The sequence below is a fragment of the Sorex araneus genome, chromosome 1, assembly GCF_027595985.1.
Source record: "Sorex araneus isolate mSorAra2 chromosome 1, mSorAra2.pri, whole genome shotgun sequence".
NCBI classification, from domain to species: Eukaryota; Metazoa; Chordata; class Mammalia; order Eulipotyphla; family Soricidae; genus Sorex; species Sorex araneus.
This window is the reverse complement of record NC_073302.1, coordinates 201198317-201222383: the sequence shown is the minus strand read 5'-3', so window position 1 is coordinate 201222383 and position 24067 is coordinate 201198317. Positions and strand designations below refer to the sequence as shown.

Here is a 24067-nt window from a genome sequence, read left to right as displayed (position 1 = left end):
TTACATAGGTATTTTCCACCAGTCCTTTGTTCTGTGATGTTTAATGACTTAGAATTTAAAATGAGTCTGTTCACGTCGCTTTAATATTGCCACCTTTCTAATCTATATCCTTAGGCAAATTTCTTTCTATAATGTAGCACTAAAGCACTGTCGTCCCATTGTTCATTGATTTGCTCGAGCGGTCACCAGTAACGTCTCCATTGTGAGACATTGTTACTGTTTTTGGCATATGGAATATGCCACAGGTAGCTTGCCAGGCTCTGCCATGCGGGAGGGATACTCACGGTAGCTTGCCTGTCTCTCCGAGAGGGACAGAGGAATCAAACCTAGGTTGGACACGTGCAAGGCAAATGCCCTACCCAATGTGCTGCTAGTTACTGAAAATAGTAGTTATGATATGGCCTATTTCACAGGATAATTATGATTTTAAAAAAAGAATGTAAATAGCATTGTTTGTTATATGAGTACTCATGAAATATAGCCTATTTTCCTTTGATTTGGATTTTGCTTGGAGACCAGACTTGGTGGTGCTCAGGGCTCACTCCTGACACTGTGCTCAAAGCTTACTCCTGTTGATGTGTGGGGAGGGGGCCCATATGAAGAGCCAGAAACCAAACCAGAGCCAGAATGGTTCAAGGGAAGCACCTTAACCCCAGATCTATATCTCTCCAACCCTGAGTTTAGCTTTTTTTGATCATTCCAAAACTTTGTTTACAGGATCCCTGAGCTCAGCACTGCCAGGAGTGACCCCTGAGATCCAGAAATAGCCCCCAAGCATTGCAGGTTATGGCTTCGAAACACACCCAAACAAATCTAGACAGAAATAACATTGAACAAAATCCCGGGATTTGAATCTAGGCTGACAATGGGTAAAACCTCAGTGTTTAAAGTATCTTTAAGATAAATAGATCTTGATAACAAAATGCCCCTTATTTATTTCTTTTTCTGAATTTCCTTTTTTTACAAAATCTGAGAGCACATTTCTCCCACAGTGTTTGGGGTGATGAAAAGCACATTTAATGGAATAGTTTTTCCTATTATTGTACTGACAAATAGACATAAGGGTTTGACACCTCTTTCCCCATGTATCACTTTCTTCCACGTGATAATTTCACATGTTCATACTCTCTTTATTTGTACTCACAATATTCTTTCTCCTTTACTCTCTGCATATGGATTCAATACATTGCTTTTGCCTAGAATTTTATTTCCTTTTTTTTTGCTTTATGACAAACACATTGACCATTTTACTATGCAATAATCATTAGAAACATTTTTGCGTATAATGATTCCTAGTCTTTACTGTTATCCAAAGGAAGCAACTTTGTTTTATTCATTCACTTTCTAAATAATCATTATTATACTACTGTTATTGCACTGTAGCACTGTCGTCCCGATGTTCATCGATTTGCTTGAGCAGGCACCAGTAATATCTCCATTGTGAGACTTGTTACTGTTTTTGGCATATTGAATAAGCCACTGGTAGCTTGCCAGGCTCTGCTGTGTGGGCAAGATACTCTCGGAAGCTTGCCAGGCTCTATTGTGCAGGCAGGATACTTTCAGTAACTTGCCAGGCTCTCTGAGAGGGATGTAGGAATCGAACCCAAGTCGGCCGCATGCAAGGCAAACATCCTTCTTACTGTGCTATTGTTTCAGTCCTACTATTGTTATTAACTACTATATTATTCTATTCTTATTATGCTATTCTTATTATCTTTATAATTTTATCTTGCTAAACAAGTTTTACAGTACTGTTAATAGTAGGGTTTATTCATAAAACATATAGCATACCCTCTATCAGCACGTCCACTTCCCTCCACCATTGTCCCATTATTCTGCCCCCATCCTAATTGTTTCCCTGCTCCCCTTCCACAGTCCCCCATGGTAAGCTTCATACTATAGACTAGTTTTTAGTTTCTGTTGTTTTTGAACATTTATTGTTTCTGTATTACATTTCTTTATATCCCAGATATGTGAGAGATCATTCTGTCTGTTTCCTTTTGAATATAATGCATATACCACACATACTTTTTATGTGTATGTTTCATACATACATCATTGTGACACCAAACCCATCACTAGAGAGCCAACTGCCCTACAACAGTGTCCCTGCAAGTCACCCATCCCATGTAAGCCCAGTTTTTATCATTTTCTTATTATTTTTCTTTTTATTACACATACAGAAGAGAGATTTTTTTTTCTTTTTAGGTCACAACCAGTCATGCTCAGGTATTACTCCACTACACTCAGGAATTCCTCTTGGCGGTACTTAGGGCATCATAGGGGATACCAGGAATTAAACCCTAGTCAGCCTTGTGCAAGCCAAATGCCCTACCTGCCCCCGAGATCTATTATTTATATGTGGTGGTGGAGACACCTACATAGATATAGATGAATAATGCCAAACTCCTTAAATTCCACAAATTGTAAATCAATGCTGTTAATAAAATATTCAAAAACTGTTATTTCAAAAATATCTTTACAAAAATTTTTTGTACACTGGTATAGAAATTTTAAAATTGTAGTAATTCTGTGATAATAAATTTTAAAATTTACATTGAATAGGTAAGTCTTACAATGTAAATTTTCAGTAAGAGTGATGAGAGTTAAGGAAACTTCAAGGGGAAAAACCTTGTTGTAGAAAAATATGAATGTATGTTTGAAAAAAGAATATTTGTTTTATGTCATAAAATATTATAAAGACTGCTTAATTATCAGAATAAAAAGGGAAAATATTGTAATAAAATCTCAATGGACTAAAACTCCTGACATAGAACATTCAATATGAATCAAATGTTGAATCTAATATTAAAATGTATAAAATCCCTTAGCAATCCAGGAGTAAATATACATTTCCAAATTTTGTATAGGGCAACTTTTAAGTGCCATGAGTGAATGCTATACTCAGGGCCAAGTGCTAAGCAGTTTGTCATGTGTGTTAAAGAAGTTCCTTGAATGTCTCTTATAAAACTGTTGTCAAGGCTATGAATCCCTTAACCTGTTTCTTCTCCCTGAAGCTCTGTGTCATTCCTTCAAATGTGAGTAATAATTTAACTTTATAAGGTATTCTGTTGAGTGTTCATTTCGTTGAGTTTTTGTACTATATCCAGCCCCCCAATTCTCTTATGCTTCTTAGAGTCTCATTTGATAGGTCTGCTGTGATTCTTATGGACATAAGTTCAATTGTACATAAGTTCTATTTTTTATCTTGCTGCTTTCAATATTCTGTCTCTATGTAATTCTGATTATAATGTGTCTTAAAATTTTTCTATTTGAATCTCTTTGACTAGGACCATTCTGGCTACTTTTATCTGGTTGTCTATATTCTTTAACGCTGGTAAATTCTTGTCAATGATTTCTTCAACTATTGGTTCTTCATCAAATTTGCTTGCCTGTTCCGGTACTCTGAAGATTCATAGATTGTTTCTCTTGAACACATATGTGATATACTGTTTATTTCTTTTCAAACCATTTTCCATCTACTTCTCTTTCCTAGACATAATGTTCATCTCATTTTGGAGTGCTTTGACCTCAGCTGCTGTTATTCTGCTGCTTAGATCTTAAATTGATTTTTTTTTTTTTTTGGTGGCACCTACCATCCTCTTCATTTCTGTCATTACCAATGGTAGTTTTCTCATTTGGGCTCTTATACTTCTTATTTGTATTTTACTGTCAGTTTTTAAACACATTTAACATCCTCACTGTGGTCTCACTGAAGTCATGCTCGAAAGCTACAGACCTGGTTAGTACTGGTTGGCACCTTCCTAAACATTTTTTACACTTACCGAACTTGGTGAAATTCTGCCATGGGTTCTGTTGGGTTCCTGCTGCACTCAGGTGGATCTTTGCAGTTATTCCAAGAGTATCTCTGAAGGATTAGGCTGGGAGGTTGTCTTTTGCTTCCCTGCCCATCTTTACCTAAGAGATGTGAGCAGCGTGAGATTTGATGAGTATAGATGGAGGTTTCTGGGACCAAATCGGAAGGGAGCAGATTTTGTCACCCTTTGCAGAAGGCCTTGCTTATCATCCAAGAGATTAATCTCACCTTAAAGTGGGAGGGCCAAGCAGAGGTTTAGGAGATGTAGAGCTGGACCCACTGGTATGGCAGAGGCCAGGTGCAGAAGCTGCCAGAATCTAGCTAGAAAGAAGAGGAATCCACCTCCATTTACCTGAAGTTCCCAGATGATATCTGGGAGAATAATCTCACTTGAAAGAGTGGAGAGGCAAGGAGAGAAATGTGAGACTCAAAGGATCAGGAGATGTGAAGACTTTCTTAGTTTCCTTGTTTATATCATACCCTGCCCTCCCACCCCCAGTCCTGTATGATTTTTATACTAGTTTTCTGTGTTTTTTTTCTAGAATGTTTTCTGAGCAAGTGTGTTTTGAATATCAGATCAATGTCACTGTCATCCCATTGCTCATCGATTTGCTTGAGTGGGCACCAGTAACGTCTCCATTGTGAGACTTGTTGTTACTGTTTTTGGCATATTGAATATGCCATAGGTAGCTTGCCAGGCTCTGCCATGTGGTTGAGATACTCTTGGTAGCTTGCCTGGCTCTCCAAGAGGGGCAAACCTAGGTCGTCCGCATGCAAGGCTAACAGCCCTACCCGCTGTGCTATCGCTCCAGCCCTATTTTTTATCTTTGAGCTATGAAGTGACAGTCTCTGTCTCTGCTATCACTTCTTGAGGAAAAAGATGTAAGAATCATAAAGGAATATAAATTCCACCATGAAGTCACTGCCTGTTGATTAATTAAGTATTTAAAAGATTTATTAGTAAAATATTTTGCCTGCTGTCTATCACTTTAACGCAACTCTGAATCAAAACTTTTTTCACTGCATGTAAGAGATGTGTCTTAATCTCTGTACTATTTCTCTATATTTAAGAATATTGAATTTTAAAGAAAGGCTTTCAAAAATTTTTGATCTAACCAGAAGTGTGGTATTAGGGTAAAGTAGTGTCAACTGTTGCTTTACAATTTTGGTTTTGTTAGTTGTTTTGTGTTCATATCAGGGGTTCTCAGGGATTATTCTTAACTTGGCATTAAAGGGTTATTCTGGGAGGGCTCAGGGGGCCAGAAGGGGAGCCAGGTTTCAAAGTCAGGTCAGCTATGTACAAAGCAAGTGCCTTACCTTATGCACTGTAGGATGACATTACTTTGTCCTTTCCCTCCTTGCCACAAGTAGTTTGTCCCAGTTTTCCCTGGAGTTTAGGCTTACCCCAGTCACACCCATCAAGGTGTTCCCCCCCAGTCACCCATCAAGGTGTTCCCGACTCTCTCCCATCCCTTTGTTTAGCTATAATCACTTCTCCATGCTCTCTTCCCCAAAAGAGTTAATCCTCAGCTTTCCCTTAATCTGACTCTGCTAATTTGCAAGGTCAGACCTTCCTAGGATACTGAGTTTATATTATATAAGTTAATATTGCCTTTCTCCTCTTCTTGTGCCTTTTGAATAATTTACTTTAAAGCTATGACTGTTTTGTATAGACACAAGAAGACAATATTATGTTTTTATAACTTGGGAATTAATTGGCCTCGAATATTATTCCCTCCTGGGCATCTGCTTTCTCCACTTAAGCCTCAATTGCCCTAAGTTCCTAGCACCCCAAAACAGGGTCCCCGACGTGGGACAGGAAGGATCCAGGGCAAGCGGTGAGTTATGTGCTACCCTGGCATCGAGATGGGCCTGGCCAAAGTGCCTAATTCTTAACTATAAATTAAGAGCTTGATCATAGACAAATGCTGTCATGATCCAATAGTAATTATGAGACTGGGACCCTGCCAGGGATAGGAAAGACTGATCTGGCCTGAGCACTGTAGTCTGAGATTGAGATGGCCCCAGGAGAGCAATTCTATAAGCTTTAATGCATCTCTTATTGTGTCCATACAAAATAATTAATATTATGAATTCTTATATGTTTGCTGGCTGAGGAGAAGAGAAACACATTCATGGGATTTGTTGTACATCTTATGTTGTCAAGTTGTAAAGAAAACTAATGAGTGATTTCTTTTGGATAAAAATTAAGTTGGAAATGTCATCTGGGAGTAGTGTTGAATTTGGCATTTTCCAAATACATCCTTCAGCTTGATTTTAAAATATAGTGTCATCTTTATAATTTTAATCTAAGACAAAATATTGATCACCCAGTGCTAGGATGTAGTTTATACATTAGCTAATAAATGAAAGTGCTCTTATAGCTTCAGTTTTAAAAGATCAAAAGCCTTTTTTAGTACTTTTCAAAACCGAGTTTTTAGTTTTTGTGATTGAATTAAATTTCATTCTTCTTTCTGTACTTAAAATTATTGATGGTAGAATCCTATTAAATGAATAGGAACATAAAATCAAATATATTGCTTATGATGCCAACAAGACAATTTTAAGCTTTTGAGCTTATATTAAAAGAAATAAGCTATTTAATGGCTTTACTTAAAGTACAATGACCTAGGAAATATGAATTCCTTAAAAACTATTTTTTATGATACTCTAATGATAGTAAAGAGCATGAAGACAAAAGTATTAGAATATATATAGGATTTTTTTGAAAACCATAGGTTTAATCCCCGGCATCTCATATGGTCCCCCAAGCACCACCAGGATTAATTCTTGAGTACAGAGCCAGGAGTAACCCCCTGAGCATTATTGGCTGTGACCCAAAAAGAAAAAAGAAAAACAACAACAACAAAAAGCATAGTCAAGTGGATCATGTTATAAAGTGTTATATTGGAAAATATTCAACTGACTACATATATTAAAGCTTGTACATGAGGAATTATATATGAGTTAATTCATGACTGGAATTTCTATTACAGGCCTTTTATCTTACCAAAGTTGAAGAAGATATTTTTCAATAGGAAAGGAAGTTATTTTCTAAATTCTACAACAATTAAATATTGTCAAGTTCTTTAAAAGTACGCATCAGTTCGTGTTTTCTTATTTCCTCTTACTCTCTTTTTCATTCTTTAGCTATTTGTACAGTACTGACTATACGTGCTAGTAAAGTAAGATGAATACATAATAGGCAGTTAGAAAAATTTCCTAAGTGATTCTGCAATAGGCACACACTAATGGATGATATCTATTGAATATATTTTCAGCTCCATGGGAGAGCAAAGGAAGTCAGATGAGTAAATTCAGCCTGGAGCTGAATGGGAATACCAGCAGGGATGAACTGAATCAATGACAACAAATATTTGCATATGTTTTAAATCTATATGTATACGATATGTATAGAAAATTTATGCATTATGTATGTTTATGTATATTTGAAATTTACTAAGAAATTGGAAATTCTTTTTTATAGATTTTCAATTGAGGCACTGTAATTTATGATACTTGCTGATACTTTCATGCCACCATGTTGCCCACTACCCTCACTATTGTCCCAAAGGACCCTCCCATTCCACTAATAAACTCATTTTTGGGGACCAACTCTCCAGCTCTGTTTCCTTTTCACATTTGTTGCTTCCTTACTACATTACTTTATCGCCCGCATATGACAGAAATCATTCTGTGTCCCTTTCTCCCTTCTCAGTGACTTCACTTAGCATAATCTCCTCTAGTTTCATTCATGTAATGGCATATTATGTAATTTCATCCTCTTTTCCAGCTGCATATAATTCTTCTGTGTATATATACTACAAATGCTTGATCTATTTATCTGGAGTTAGAGATTTGAATTGTTTTTATATTTTGGATATTGCAGTTAGTGTTTCAATGAACATAAATGTGCCTATGTAATTTTGAATCAATGTTTTTGAATAAAGGGGAGATAGATGCTAAGAAGTGGAATTACCATGATCCTATCGGATTTCTATTCTTACGTTTTTTTGAAATTTCCATGCTTTTTCATAAACACTTCCATACAATATTCCCCCCAACATTTTTACTGTATCCTCACCAACACTGGTTATTTCCAGCCTAAAAAGAAAATACATAACAAAAATATCTACTATTCTTACTGGTGTGAGATAACATCTCATAGTTGTTTTAATAATGAGAAAGAACACTTTTAATATTCATATTAGGCATCTGTATGTCTTCCTAGGGAAGTATGTTGATGTACTCTTCCTATTTTGGATGAGGATGTTGAATTTTTTGTTATTAATATTTGTGTTTTATAAGCCATGGGTACTAACCCTATATCTGATATGTGTTCAGATCTTTTCTTCCTTTCAGTAGGATGTCCTTTTCTTTAATTTTAGCATTAAACATATTTTGCAATGCAATAGCTTTTTATTTAAGTCTTAAGTTCTGTTTGCTTATTGAAGAAACGTCTGAAGTTCATTTGCTCCAGTGTTCTGTATATCACTGTATCACTGTCACTGTCAATCCCATTGCTCATCTGTTTGCTCTAGCAGACACCAGTAACGTCTCCATTGTGAGACTTGTTGTTACTATTTTTGGCATATCGAATACGCCACGGGTAGCTTGCCAGGCTCTGCCGTGGGGGCAAGACACTCTTGGTAGCTTGCCAGGCTCTTTGAGAGGGATGGAGGAATCGAACCCAGGTCGGCCACATGCAAGGCGCCCTATCTGCTGTGCTATTGCCCCAGTCCATTCTGCATATGTTTTCTTCAATTTTTTATGGATTCTAGTCTAATCTCAAATTCTTCGATCCACCTTAAATTAACTTTTGAGAATTTCTTGGAGAGTTTTGTATGTGTTTTCTTCAGTTTTTATGGATTCTTACCTAATCTCAAACTTTTGAATCCACTTTAAAATAACTTTTGCAAATGCTATGAAATATGGTTCAAATTTTTTAACATGTGGTTATTCAGTTTTCCCAACACAATTTGTTTAATATTACTTACCCCACTTCATGCAATTAGTGACTTTGTTATAGATTAACTAACCATGAGTTTTTTTGTATTTTTTAAAAAATACCAATACTCTAAATTCTATTCTACTGGTCTGTAGTCTATTTTATTCCAATACTATGCAACTTTGAATTGTAGTAAAATTCAAATAATGATGTTTCATGATTTTCCCCCTTAGAATTGCTTTGAGTATTCCCAAGTAGTATTTGCTAACTATTTTATAGCTCCATACAAATTCTTGTAGTTTGTTGCAAATGCTAAAAGTAAGACTTTGGAGTTTTTTTTTTTTTTTTTTTTTTTTTTGCTTTTTGGGTCACACCCGGCGATGCACAGGGGTTACTCCTGGCTCATGCACTCAGGAATCACCCCTGGCGGTGCTCAGGGGACCATATGGGATGCTGGGATTCGAACCCGGGTCGGCCGCGTGCAAGGCAAACGCCCTACTCGCTGTGCTATTGCTCCAGCCCCCAGACTTTGGAGTTTTAATGGGGATTTTGTTGAATTTTTTTTTAAATTTTTTATTATATCACCATGTGGAAAGTTACAAAGTTTTCAGGTTTATGTCTCAGTTATACAATATTCAAACACCATCCCTTCACCAGTGCCCACATTCCACCACCAAAATCCCCAGTATGCTCCCCGCCACAGCCCCCCCACAACTGTATAACTGATGAATTTCACTTCATTTTCTCTCTACCTTGATTACATTCCATATTGCAAAACAATACTCACTATTGTTGTTGGAGTTTCCCCCCAAGGAAGACAGCCCTACTAAGGAAGCATTTGATAATTGGTTTGTCATTAAAAGATTGTATGTTTTTAGTTTTTAGAAAAGGTCGCGCGGCCGCGCGGCTCGGATGTGTTCCAGTCCCGCAACCCGGAGCCGTGTTAGTTGCTTCTCAGTGTCGCCAGGGCTCCATCCGGAGAAGGTGTGCCAGCTGTACCTCCTCCGTCTGGATCCCTGGTGTTGTTGGCCCAGATTTGGGTACGGAGCATTTCTCCGGCCGCGTTGCTCACCAGACTGCCTGGCCTCTTCTCTGTTGAAGGTGGGAAGATGGCGCCTGAATTTTATAATATCTGTTGTTGTAAGATCAATTTTACAATATAGATTTGTCCAGTTCTTGAATAGGGATTTTTTTTCTTTTTCCTGGTGTCTTCTATTTCTTTCAACAGTCACTTATAGTTTTCACTGTATAAGTCTTTCTCCTCTTTTGCTAAGTTGATTTCTAGATACTTGATGTTTTTGTACACTTAAAAAATACTTTATTAATGAATCACCATGAGATACAGTTGCAGACTTACAAACTTTTGTATTTTCAGTCATACAATGATCGAGTACCCATCCTCCACCAGTGCCCATTCTCTACCACCAATGATCCCAGCACCCCTCCCACCACCCCCACCCCATCCCCTCCACCCCACCCTGTCTCTGTGGCAGGGCATGCCCATTTGCTCTCTCTCTCTCCTTTTGGGTGTTGTGGTTTGTAATAGAGGTATTAAATGGCCATCATGTTCGGTCTGTAGTCTGCTTTCAGCGCGCATCTCTCGTCCCTAGAGGGTCCTCCAACCACCCTTTACTTGGTGGTCCCTTCTCAATCTGAGCAGCCTTTTTCCCCAGCTTCTAAACCGTGGAGCAATCAATATGGTCCTTGTATCTACTATTCTTGGGTGTTAGTCTCCCATTCTGTTACTTTATATTTCACAAATGAATGCAATCTTTCTATGTTTTTTCCCCTCTTTCTGACTCATTTCACTTAACATGATACTTTCCATGTTGATTGGACACTATTTTGAAGGGAGTTTTCTTTATTATTTCTTTTCATTATAGCTCATTAATTGCATATAGAAATGCTAAAGCACATGTTTTTGCATATTATTTTGTAGTCTGCTAACTTGATATAGTAGATTTTTGTTTCTAAAAAGATTTTTTTTTTTGTGTGTGTGTGTCTGTGTGGTCCTAGAAAATACTTTGCATACTGTCATGTTTTTTTTTTAGAAATAGTGATAGTTTGACTTATTTTCAAATTGGAGCCCATTTAATATATCTTCTTTGTTGTTGTGATAAGGAATTCCAAAACTATTTTGAATAATGTGCTGAGAATGGGCGTACTTGCCTGTGCATGAACTTTTAGTTCTTCAGTGTTGAATATAATATTGGCTATAGGTTTTTTTGTAGATGGTAGTAACTATCTTGAAATATTTCCTTCTATTCCTATTTTTTAGGAACATTTGTTATGAATGGTTGTTATATCTTCTCAAATGCCTTCTCTATGTCGCTTGACATAACTTCATGAACTACATCTTTCCTTTTGTTGATATGGTGTACTTCATTGATTGATTTGCATACATAAACCAACCTTGCACCATTTGCATGAAAACCACTTGATTATGGTATATAATACTTTTGATATTTAAAAAAATAGTTTGCTAAGATTTTGCTGAGAATCTTTTCATCCATGGTATCTTCCATCAGAGATATTGTTCTATGCTTATTTGTTTTTATCGTATTGTCTCTGTCTTGCTGTCAGTGTAATATTAGCTTCATGAAAGTTTCTAGACAGAATTCTTGTTTCTTCAGCAATGTGGGGTATGGACACTAAATTCTTTGAAGTTTTGGTAGAACTTACTAGTAAACCCATATGGACCAGGGTTATTGGTCCTATGGAATTTTTAATTACTGTTCCGCTTTACAAACTCATGATTGTTCTGTTCTGGTTTTCTATTTCATTTCCTTGTTCTAAGAATTGGTCTTTTTCTTTTCAGATTCTCAAGTTTGATGGCATAGCCTTGTTCATAGTAACCTCTTAAGAATTTTAATTTATATTTGAAGTATGTACTGTAATTTATCCTTTTTTATTCTGATGCAGTTTATTTGGGGTTTCTCTCTTTTCTAGTGTAATATAGTTAAGGGTTTGTCAGAGTTGTTTATTCTTTCAAAAAAATAAACTCCTGGTTTTATCAGCCTTTGGTATTGCTTTTTGTATCATTGATTTTCACACAAATATTTATTATAGTTTGCCTTCTACTTAGTTTGAGATTTCTTGTTTAATTTTTTTCTCCCCTAGTTTTTTGAGCTGTGAGATTAAGCTGTTGATTTGAGCTTCTGTGTTTTTCCTGGTGGGAGCTTGTATACTTCTTGACTGTTCCCTTATATTCTCCCTTTGCTGTATCCCATAGGCTAAGATGACTTTTTTCTTTATTTTTATTTACCTCATGAAATATTTTTATTCTTTGACACAACTGGCTAAAAAAATTTTGCTCAGTTTCCAAATGTTGGATCTTTTTCCACCCGTTTATCATATTAATCGCATGATTAAAAACACTGTAATTATGATTGATTTCTTCCATTGTGGCTTTGTGGTTTGAAAAGGTACTTGGTATGATTTCTATCTTTCTGTTTGCTTGCCTTTGGATTACACCCACTAGTGATCAGGGCTTACTCCTGGCTCTGCACTTGGGGATCACTCTGGTTAGGCCACCTGCTGTACTAGTGCTGCAGACACTGATTTCTATTCCCATGATTTTTTATGGGTATTAGACACCAGCCAAGCCTGATCCTAGACACTGGTCAATATGGTAGGTACCTGGGGCAATGAGAAAATTAAAGAATTCCAAGGTGTCAAAAGAGTTTGAGGGGATTCTAAAGGACATCAGACCATTGTGATCTATCTGAAAAAGTCTTTATAACAGCTGTCAGAGGATGCTTTCTGTCTCTGTGCATAGGGATCACTCTTGGCTTTGCTCAGAGTAGAACATATGGTCCTAGGATCAAACTCTAGTTAGTTGTGTGTAAGGCAAGTACCTTAACCACTATACTATCTTTCTGAGCTTTCTAACTTTTTTCATTCTTTGGGGGGAAGAAGGGGAGGTTAGAGGATGGGTTAGGCCATATCTGGTAGTGCTCAGGCCTTGCTCCTGGCTCTGTGCTCAGAGATCACTCCTTGCACAGCTTGAAGGACCATAAAGGGTACCTGGGATTGAACTTGGATTGGCTGTGTGCAATGCAAGTGCCTCACCCTACTATCATTTCAGTCCTTCAGTGATGCTTTCTTCACATATTTTCATCTGTGAAACAACTCATGTTTCAAAATAAAAGATTTTGCATACTTTACCATCTCCACTAACAGTTGCATTCTTGTAGTGAACACTTTTCAAATTATATTATTATTTAAGGACATACAATTCATAACTTTAATTTTTTTGCTCTTATATTTCATTAGCATTATGTACTAGGAGTGTGATTGATGAAAATTTAATCAAGGAAATTTTTACAAATATGTGCAGTATTAAAAGAAACTCAGAAAGGAATAATAAAGCTTGTGGAGTAGGCTTATAAATTCAAGATTGCTATTGCTTAAGCATGAAGAAAAAGCAATTTGCAGATACCTGTAATAAAAGAGGTAGCTTAAATTATAGCTGAGTTTGTATGAGAGCTCCACTCAGAAGAGAAAGCAAATTTTGGTAGAGAAAAAAAGCAAGCTGATATGACCTCTCTCAAACAGGCTGATCCTGCCTGTCTTTTAAACTGCCTACACAGAAGAGATTACTTTAGAACCTTGGAGCCATTTAATTCAATGCATAAAAGTCAGCCTCCAGGTGGGGCTTAAAAAACTCTAGAGAGCTAAGATTGTAAATTTGGGGGAACAAAGAGAGAAGTATAGCCAACGTGAAATTATATTTTTAAGAAAGAAGTTGATTTATATTGAATTCCACTGAGATATCAAGTGTTATAAGCCAATGCTTCTGTTTATATTCACAAGTAGATGCATTTTGCAAATAATTTCTAAGTTTTGTGTTTTTTGAATTTGTATTAGAAAAAACTTTCAAACTCACAGAAAAAATTGCAAAGGAATATTACAAAGGGAATCCATATATCTTTTAACTAGATTTATATATTTAAACTATTTTGCCTCATTTGCTTTTATTTGCATATTTCCTCTCTATATTTTATATTGGTTTGTTGAAAGAGTGTTGTTGATCAAAAAGATCTTTCTGAATTTTGACCTCAAACACAGTTAGGTATGAACCAAGCCTGGTTTGGGGTATCAGCATTTCCCAGTCACACCTGCTGGGTAAAGCCTTTGTCCAGAGTTAGGCATGAAAAATAACACACTGGATTTTGACAGAAGCCAACTTTGACACAGACTAAATTTCATGTATATTATTGTTCTATCCTTGATCCTTACTTCTAAAAATGAACATTAAATTATCTTAGAATTCCTTGTTATTCTTTTAGAATTTCAAGATTTGCTAGGAATGTTCCAGTTAATTGTTCTGGGTAAGTTGAAATAAAGCATGTATTATTAATTTTTGAACTGTTTTATTATAACTAAAATATTGCCATATTATTTTCATTGTTTTGTTTCTTCCAATGCACACAATATTTGTTGTGCTTCTTTTTTTGGAGGGGTCATACCTGGCGATGCACAGGGGTTATTTCTGGCTCTGCACTCAGGAATTCCCCTGGCAGTGCTCAGGGGACCATATGGGATGCTGGGAATCAAACCCAGGTCGGCCGCCTGCAAGGCAAACGTCCTACCCGCTGTGTTATCACTCCAGCCCCCTTGTTGTGCCTCTTGCGTCCGTCTTCAATCTTCATTTCAGAACTTGTTATTGTTCTTTTAAATCTTCTAATATTTTCTGTTATTGATTTTGCATCTTTTGTACAATGTTCCTAATGAAAATTTTATTTGAATCCATCTTCTAGTATGGGGAGTATATTTCAAAAAATAAATGGTATATACATGTGTGTAATATATTTATTATATATGATAATACATATGATATATTTGTATATGTATATTTGGGTCCTAGAGATCAAACCAGGGCCTCTAACTTCAAGGCAAGTGCTTTACTGCAAGTTATATTTGCTATTCCCAGTGGAAGCAGGCCACAACTGGAGGTGTTCAGGGTCTGTGCTCATTGCTAAGGACTGAACCTGGACAGTTGCATACAAGGCAAATAGCCTTGCCCCCAATTCTTAATAAACTCTTTTTCTATCTGTTTTCTGATTTTATTCTGTTTTTCTTCCTCTTGCTGCCATTTTTTGTTCTTTTCTGTTCATTTTTAAAACAAAAAATTCTGTTTGTGCATGTGTTTGGGGGTGGGGTAGCAATCTACTGTACTCAGGGTTTACTCCTGCCTTTGCACTCAGGCATTTCTGTGCTCAGGGGACCTTATGTAGTGGTGAATCAAACCTCGTTTGGTCTCATACAGGACGAGGTACTTTACCCACTGTACTATCTTTCTGGCTCCTCTGTTCAGTTTTGTTTTTTCATTTTGGGTCACACTCAGCGATATTCAAGGGTTATTCCTGGCTCTGCACTTAGGAATTACTCCTGGCAGTGCTTGGGAGATCATACGAGATGCCAGGGACTGAAATCCGGTAGGCCGGATGCAAGGCAAAGGCCTTACGCTGTACTATCTCTCCATCCCTGGTCAGTTTTTAAAACAGTGTTTTTGAGGAGATGAAAGGGCTGGCATGCTTAATTACTCGTTTTCCCCAAAATAAATATCATTTTCTCAACTTATTTTCTTATTTTATTTCACTGTTTCAGCCTCTTACATTGTTTTTCTAGACATACTTCTGTTCAATCCTGCCTTTTCTGATTCTACAAAATATAAAGATGTTCTTGTGTTTATAGCCAAATTTTGAGACTTAATGTGGTGGTTTGATCTTCTACGAGTTATTTCCTGTTTGAACTTTATCCTTGTCCTCTCCCAGTTCTTCTTCTTTTTTTTCCCCATATAATCTCTGATGCCTTTTCCCCTTCTGGAGGGTGGCCAATGAGGAGATTATCTGCCTGCTTCCCCCAGTCTCCAGCCACCCAGGGGTCACACCCATAAACCACCTCCTGCCGGCCATCCTCCAGAACTCATGACTGCTTCTCCTGGAAGGGAGCATGAATTAAGGCCCCCATAACCATGTCATTGGATGCCATGCCAGAGACTGTTTCCACTCAGGGCACCCCAGAAGGGGGTTAGGTGAGAGCCCTCCCCACCCCAGGGGACCCAAACCTGAAAGCAAACCTCCACTACCCAACCACAGTCATGCTCCAGACCGATTTCCACATGCTCCGGCCGAGCCTCATGCATGAGTGAACATATTTTTGAACACATCATGAGACAATCCCTAACCACCATTTTCCATAAAATTGTATATATGTGTATAAATAAATATATATATATATACATACATTACATACATACATATATATATCAGAGAGCCTAGCAAGCTACCGAGAGTATCCTGCCCGCACAGCAGAGACTGGCAAGCTCCCTGTGATGCATTTGATATGCCAAAAACAGTAACAATAACAGGTCTCATATCCCTGACCCTGAAAGAGCCTCCAATCATTGAGAAAGACGAGTAAGGAGAGGCTGCTAAAATCTCAGGGCTGAGAGGAATGACGATGTTACTGGTGCCCACATGAGTAAATTGATGAACAATGGATGACAGTGATATAGTGATACACATCTATATGTCTATATATCTATATATATAGACATGTGCATATAGTACAAGGCTAATGTTGCACAACAGATATAATTCACAGTAACATTTAGGAAAAATGACTAATTACCTGCATGTATTTGAAAATTTCTGAGAAACTGTATTTTCTTCTCAAACAGTTGAGCCATATGCTGTTTTGATTAACTTGACAGAGCAAATTACTTATCTTACATTGTAATATAAACATTTTATATAATTCACCATATTTTGTAATAACATTTACCCAATACCCCTCTGATAAGGATAATCCCTTATATATCCAGGATCCCTTATACAAGATATACAATACACTAGTAGAATTGTACAAGAAAAAAAAACACCTCCAACCCCATCAAAAAATGGGGAGAAGGAATGAACAGAAGCTTCCTCAAAAAATAAATACAAATGGTCAAAAGGCACATGAAAAATTGCTCCACATTGCTATCATCAGAGAGATGCAAATCAAAACAACAATGAGATATCTTCTCATACCACAGAAACTGGCACACATTCAGAAGAACAAAAGCAATAAGTGCTGGCATGGATGTGGGGAAAAAAGGGACACTCTTTAACTGTTGGTGGGAATGCTGACTAGTCCAGCCTTTCTGAAAAACAATTTGGACATATGACCCTGCAATACCACTTTTGGGAATATATCCCAAGGATGCAAAAAAACACAGTCGAGATGACATCTGTACCTTTATGTTCACTGCAGCACTATTCACAATAGCTAAAATCTGCAAACAACTTGAGTGCCTGAGAACAGACGACTGGTTAAAGAAACATTGGTACATCTACACAATGGAATACTATGGAGCTGTTAGGAGAGATGAATTCATGACATTTGCTTGTAAGTGGATAGATATGGAGAGTATCATGCTAAGTGAAGTGAGTCAGAAAGAGAAGGACAGGCATAGAAGGACTGCACTCATTTGTGGAGTATAAAATACATAACATGAGACTGATACCCAAGGACAGTAGACACAAGGTCCAGGAAGATTGCCTGGAGGAGAAGGTAGCTGGAATGGAAAAGGGATCACTAAGAAAATGATGATTGGAAGGATCGGTTGGGATGGGAGGTGTGTGCTGAAAATAGATAAACGACTAAAATTAATGGCCTCTCGCTATCTGTGTTGCAAACTGTAATGCCCAAAAGTAGACAGAGAATATGGGGGAAATTGTCTGCCATGGAGGCAGTGGGAAGGAGGGGTATGGGGCGGCATACTGGGGAGATTCGTGGTTGGGAATGTGAACTGGTGGAGGGATGGGTGTTTGAACATTGTGTGATTGTAACTCAAACATGAAATCTGTGACTGTATCTTACGGTGTTTCAATAAAATTAAATTTTAAAAATGTATATTTCTGACTTGAATCAGAAGTCAGATTAATGTTCATATAAATTTCCACTACTGAATAAATGGAGTTGACTGTAGCAAGCCATTTCTCCTCTAAAAGAAGTTGGAAACAAATAAAAACACTAATTACATAAAAACTTTTATCTTACAAATTTTAATTTTATTATAGTTTTGGGAACATGTTTCCAATCATGATAAAGTTTATGGCATTAATGCATGAAGTTACTATACCCTTCATCACCAAAATGCTAATGGACTTTCCACTACTGCCCCACATGTCACTTGTAGTCTGATCATTAGTCCTCTGAAGCCCTCTTCCCACTGCTCAGCAACTAAATTTATTGAAGTTATTAAATTCAGATCAAGCAAAAAAATGGCATGTAAACTCAAGCACAAGACTGATAATGTAGGAGAGATATCCTGTGCAATTAAAAGACAAAGTTACAAATAATTAAAGTCTTAGAAAGAGAAGAAAATATAAGACAAAATCAGTAAAATCAGTATTAGTAAAATAATGTCTGAGACAGTTCCAGATGTGATTAAATATACTAACCTACAGTTATAAGAAATTTATTTATTTCCTGATGTGTGAATATAAAGATAATTCCACCAGGAACAGCACAGTCAAATATTTGAAATCAAACATAATGAGAAAATAGCCAGAGCAAATTTGTCAGAATAAAAACTATTTCAGATTTCTGAAAGCAACAATTGACTCTTTCTTACTGAAAACAATTTTTCAAACAGGACACTAAATGAATTGTTTTTAAAGAACAGCAAGAAGAAATGTCAACAAGTAACTCCAAGTTGAACAAAGCTGTTTAAATTTATGCAGCCTGTGAAGTAGTACAGCAGGTGAGGTAGTTGTCTTGCATGTGGCTGACCCAGATTTGATCCCAGACATCCCATATGGTCCTCCAAACACTCCAGCAGCGATTTTTGAGTGTAGGGTCTAGAGTAGCCCCTGAGCACTGCTGGTTTTGATCCCTAAAATTCAGACATATGTAAAATACTTGATATGTGAATCTGTAACAATTTGCATTACAAGAAATTATAATGCGTTTCAATTTAGAGTAAATTAATTTCAAATGGACTAATATACATCAGGAGGACTAAAATGCTTCAGAAATGTCACTTTATAGACACAGATAATTATGCAAAATTCAGTGTTATTTATGTTGGAAAGCAACAAATGATGTAAAATGAAACTTTAAAATATCTAAAATCACTGTACTGCTGTCATCCCTTTGATCATCAACTAGCTCAATCGGGATCCAGTAATGTCTCCATTCCTCCTAACCTGAGATTTTAGCAGCCTCTCTTTTCTCATTCTTCCCAGCGGTGCCACATTAGAGGCACTTTCAGGGTAAGGGAAATGAGACCCAACATTGTTATTGCTTTTGGCATATTGAATACGCCGGAGGAGAGCTTACCAGGTTCTGCTGTGTGGGCAGGATGCTCTTGGTACCTTACCGAGTTCTCCGAGAGGGAGAACTAGGCTCTAAGAGATGCAACCACAGACTTGTGGGAGCTTTGTTTTATAGTCTCTAGATCTTGGCCATTGATGGGATTACAGGTGCTGGTGGGGGGCTGAGTGTGTGTGTGTGTGTGTGTGTGTGTGTGTGTGTGTGTGTGTTGTGGGTGTGGTGTAGCTGCCAAGCTACTGGAAAATGGGGGATCTGGGTGGAGGAAGCCCAGTCCTGATCCGAGCAGGCTTGGAGATCTCAGCCCCACACACCTGGGTTCCTCTGCCAGTTCCTTCATGCATGAGGCTCGTCTGAACATGTGGAGAGTGTTCTTGAGCATGGCTATGACTGGATTCTGGAGGTTTTTGGATGCCGGGGCTCTGCATGGGGTGGGGAGGGAAACTTAGCCCGCCCCCCTCAAAGGGGTCCTGGTGAAGACAGCCAGGCATAGGGCAAGAGACTATTATTCTATTAATATTATGTAATATTAATTATTATTATACTGTTATTCTAGATAAGAGATTATCTAGAATAGCAACACCTGGTTTTAGAATTCACTATAACACTAGAGAAGTTAGTTATCAGTAAGTAAACTGGTAAAATGAGCCTCTGAAAAATAGAAATAGACTAATGCATATGCACATTTATTGTCCTTTTATGAAAATGGTTATTTCTCCATTCCAGACATAAAAATTAACTTGGAATTAACCATTTACAAAAATCTCCAACTTCATTTATTTCAACTGGAGAAAACTTACTCTCTCTCTCTCTTTGAACTTTGCAGATCATACGACAGCTTAATCATACAACTATTAAACTCTGTGTTTTAGTGAGTTTGTAAGAAATACCACTTTTGTTCACATTATTTCGACCAAAAGAATTCTGATGGATTAGGCTAGATGATAGGACAATCAGTATGACACTTGCCTCGTATGTATTCAACTTGGGTTCGATCCTGAAACCTTATATGGTCCCTTGAACCCTGTAAAAGTAATTTCCGAGTACAGAGGCAGTAGTAGCCCTTGAACATTGCTGGGTGTGATCTGAAAACAGAACAAATGTAAAAAGAATTCAAACGGGCAACCTGATTTGTTTTTTGGTTCTGGTTTTTGTTTGTTTTGTTGGGGGGATTATTTGCTTTGGGTCCACACCTGGGTTTCAGGCACAACTCCTCATATCATGCTCAGAGATCACTCCTCGTGATGCCCTGGGGACCATATGTATCAATGTATCACTGTGTCCACTGTGTCACTGTCATCTCGTTACTCATCGATTTGCTCGAGTGGGCACCAGTAACATCTCCATTGTGAGACTTTTTGCTGTTTTTGGCATATGGAATACGCCATGGGTAGCTTGCCAGACTCTGCCATGCGGGCAGGACACTCTTGGTAGCTTGCCAGACTCTCCGAGAGGGATGGGGGAATTGAACCCAGGTCAGCTGCATGCAAGGCAAATGCTCTACCTGCTGTGCTATTGCTCCAGCCCATGTGTGGTACCAGGAATTGAACAACATTGGCCATATACAAGACAAGCAGCACATCTCTATACAGTCTTTCTAGTTTAATCGTGGCCTAATTAGGTGAGGTCATCCCTGGCTCAAGGGGGTAGGGACTGAATTAACTTCTCATATGGAGAAATGACCGTTATTCACCATCTTACTACATTGAATAGTATTATTTTCTACATTTCATAGATACCATCCTCAGAGATTTAATAAATCCTTGGACTGGCATGTAAACCTAAACATTTTGGTTTCAGGGACTTTGTTCTTATGAAAGATTAGGAAGTAATTTATACCCAATAGATGCCAACTGGTACTTTTTATGGTATTTTGATTTTTCAGTTATTTTATTATTGGTAGTAATGGGTGGGGGAGGGTGTAGACATTCCCAGCAGTGCTCAGGGGCCTATGGACCACTTTTGGTGATTTAAATCCACCAGTCTGAGACTGATGGCTTTGTGCTTGGGCTCAATCATGTGATACTGCTTTAACCTGGGGTGCTAAGAGGCCACATCTGGTGGTTCTCCAGAGATCACTCCAGATCCGGCACCCTGTGATACAGGGGTGAAGTCAGGATTTTGCTTATAGAACACAAATTCCCTACCCCTGTGTGCCATCTTATCTGCTCATAATATTTTCTAAACTTGACAACTCAATTTCATTCTCCAACCTAGACTGTATCTCTGATGAATGCTAAGACAAATGGGATGCATGGATTAGTGGTAACCTGGGACTATCACAAGGAAGCCAGAGGAGTGGTTAACCTTGAGGTAAATTTCTGTTAACATTGCTATTGAGCATAAGAGTGAAGCAAGTTTGTGGGAAGAATACTAATCATGTAAACATTTACAGAAGCTTCACTGCAAAATACATGAAGTAATGCCCTCCAAGGCATAGTAAATTTCTAAGTTGGTTTTTGCCTCTTTGCTGTGTAAGTGAACCTTATTAATGTTTGTGGTGCTTCCCAAGATGATCTCTAAAATATTTCTTTTTTAGTTACTTTGAACTGCCATACCAAGTAATTCATGTAAGAGATTTCAAAAGAAACTTTAAAGTTTTCATAGCTATATTAAAATGGCTATTAGAATTTACAGGGGAAAAAATCGATTAGTGTGAACATTAAAAGAAGCAAAAGTTTCCAATTTGAGATTCTGTGGCTATTGTTCTGTGTCCTTAGTGGAGAAATTTATAAATGCAGCTGAGTATACAAACTACAAAACCTCATTAATTTTAACATTCCTTATTCATGTACTAGAAACCTGTAGGGGAGAATTGCTTTGCAAGCTTTTAAAGATTTCCAAGACTCATTAATTGCCCTGGTATGACTTTTGTTTAGAAGATTACCATTAGTTTGTCTCTAACACTTGAAATTGGATAACTTAAAAGTGGAAGAAATCCTGCATAGAAAACTGATCGCTGGATCTGAAATAAGCAGGCAAATCACCAAAGGCATATATAATAGTAATGTACTAACAAATAATGAATAACTGAAAATATCAATGTGGGAGGAGGGGTGGGCAACATCTGGTTGTATTCAGGGGATTAAATGTGGTGCTGAATTTCAAACCCTGGTTAGCCGTGTGCAAGGCAGACACATTTTCTGCTGTACTGTACTATTTGTCTTGTCCATATTTGTGTATGTGTGTGTGTGTCTGTGTGTGTATGAGTTTGGGAGTCACGTCCAGTGGCACTTAGGGATTTAGAGACTACTCCTGAATTTTACTATTATTTGTCCTGCTCATATTTGTGTGTGTATGTGTGTGTGTGTGTGTGTGTGTGTGTGAGAGAGAGAGAGAGAGAGAGAGAGAGAGAGAGAGAAAGAGAGAGAGATAGTGAGTGAGATACAGAGAGTGTTTGGGGTCATGTCCAGTGCACTTAGGAATTTAGAGACTGTTCCTGAATTTGTCTCTTAGAGAACTTTACCTAAAACAACTCGTAGACCCTGAGATGCTTTCTAATAGTATTCCATACATAGTTTATAGCCCCCTTTCCCCTATTTCAGTGATTTCTTTCTCCTACTCATATTCTCTTAGGTTTTGAATGTTATAGGGCATACAAATATTTGCTATGAAGCTAAGCTTTAGCCAAATGACAATTGATTTATCTTATTGCTTTCATAGATATCTGGTGTTTGCAATAGGAAGTAGATATATACCTCACGTCTGTAGTAGGAAGTAGATATATACCTGTGTTTGCAATAATGGACACTTGTGGTTGAACCGCAATCAGGTAATGTACTTGAGCCTTGGGTTTTCTTAGTCTCTTGACTTTGAATTCAGAAAACTTCTTGTTAATGCAACAATGAGACTCTGTCATTCAAATATGACTTATTTCTTCTAAAATACCATAGTTTATCAATCACAATCATGATCACAAAATCCTATTGCTCGTCCATTTCTCAAGCGGGCTCAGTAACTTCTCCATTTGTCCTATCCCTGAGATTTTAGAAGCTCTCTCCATTCGGCCTTCCTAACGGTCCCTCATTGGAGGCTCTTTCAGGGTCAGGGGAATGAGATCCGGCTTGTTACTGGCTTTAGTATATGAGTACACCATGGGAAGATTGCTAGGCTGTCCCATGTGGGCAGGAAACTCTCAGTAGCTTGCTACTTTCTCCCAGAGGAAGAAGTAGGTTCTAAGATATCTTCTGGGAGCTTGCTTTCAAGTCTCTGGATGTTGGCAGTTGATGGAATTACACACACCTGGGTTCCTCCGCTGGTACCTTCATGCATGAGGCCTGTCCGAACATGTGGAGAGGGGCCTCGAGCATGGCTGTGGCTAGGTTCCGGTGGTCTTTGGCTGCCAGGAGCTCTGCTCGGGGTGGGGAGGGAAGTTGGAGCCCATCCCCTCTAAGGGGCCCCGGGGAAGACAGCCAGGCATGCGGGCAAGAGACTTTATTAATTTATTAGTTTATTAATATATAGCTTTTAAATAAAATATCTAGATACTCGTTTAGTATTTTCTTTGGACCTGGTAGTGCTTAGGGGGACAATATGTAGAAATTAAGGGATTTAAATTAGGATCAGTCATATGCAAGGGAAACACCTTAAATTATGAACTGTATATCTACCATTACAGGGTTGTTATTACCTCTTAGGCATTCTTTATAAGCGCAGATGAGAATAAAGAGAAATAGAACTTTATTTTAGTTCTGTAATATTGTAGAATTTGTTAAAAATTTTATAGCTCCATTTTATCATATTAATTCAGGCTGTTGAACAAAACGATGCCTAAAATTCTTTAGTGGTCTCACTTTCTATATTAGTGGGATTGCTTTGAACATAACTTCAATTAATGCAAAGGTTTTTGGATAACTATAATGACATTAGAGAAAAGTTTCTTTCCTCAAAGGAGTAAATGATAAATATCTAGTGGCTGATTCAAGAAATAAATATCAATGTTATTGAACTCTGTAAACTAGAGATTGAACATGTTC

At 37.6% G+C, this 24067-nt stretch overlaps 1 protein-coding gene across 9 annotated transcripts in view; it reads left to right on the top strand.

Moving 5' to 3' along the window:
• The window catches only part of GALNT13 (polypeptide N-acetylgalactosaminyltransferase 13), a 725693-nt gene that overhangs the window by 220995 nt on the left and 480631 nt on the right, over nt 1-24067 (top strand). The gene's annotated exons all lie outside the window — the stretch shown is intronic.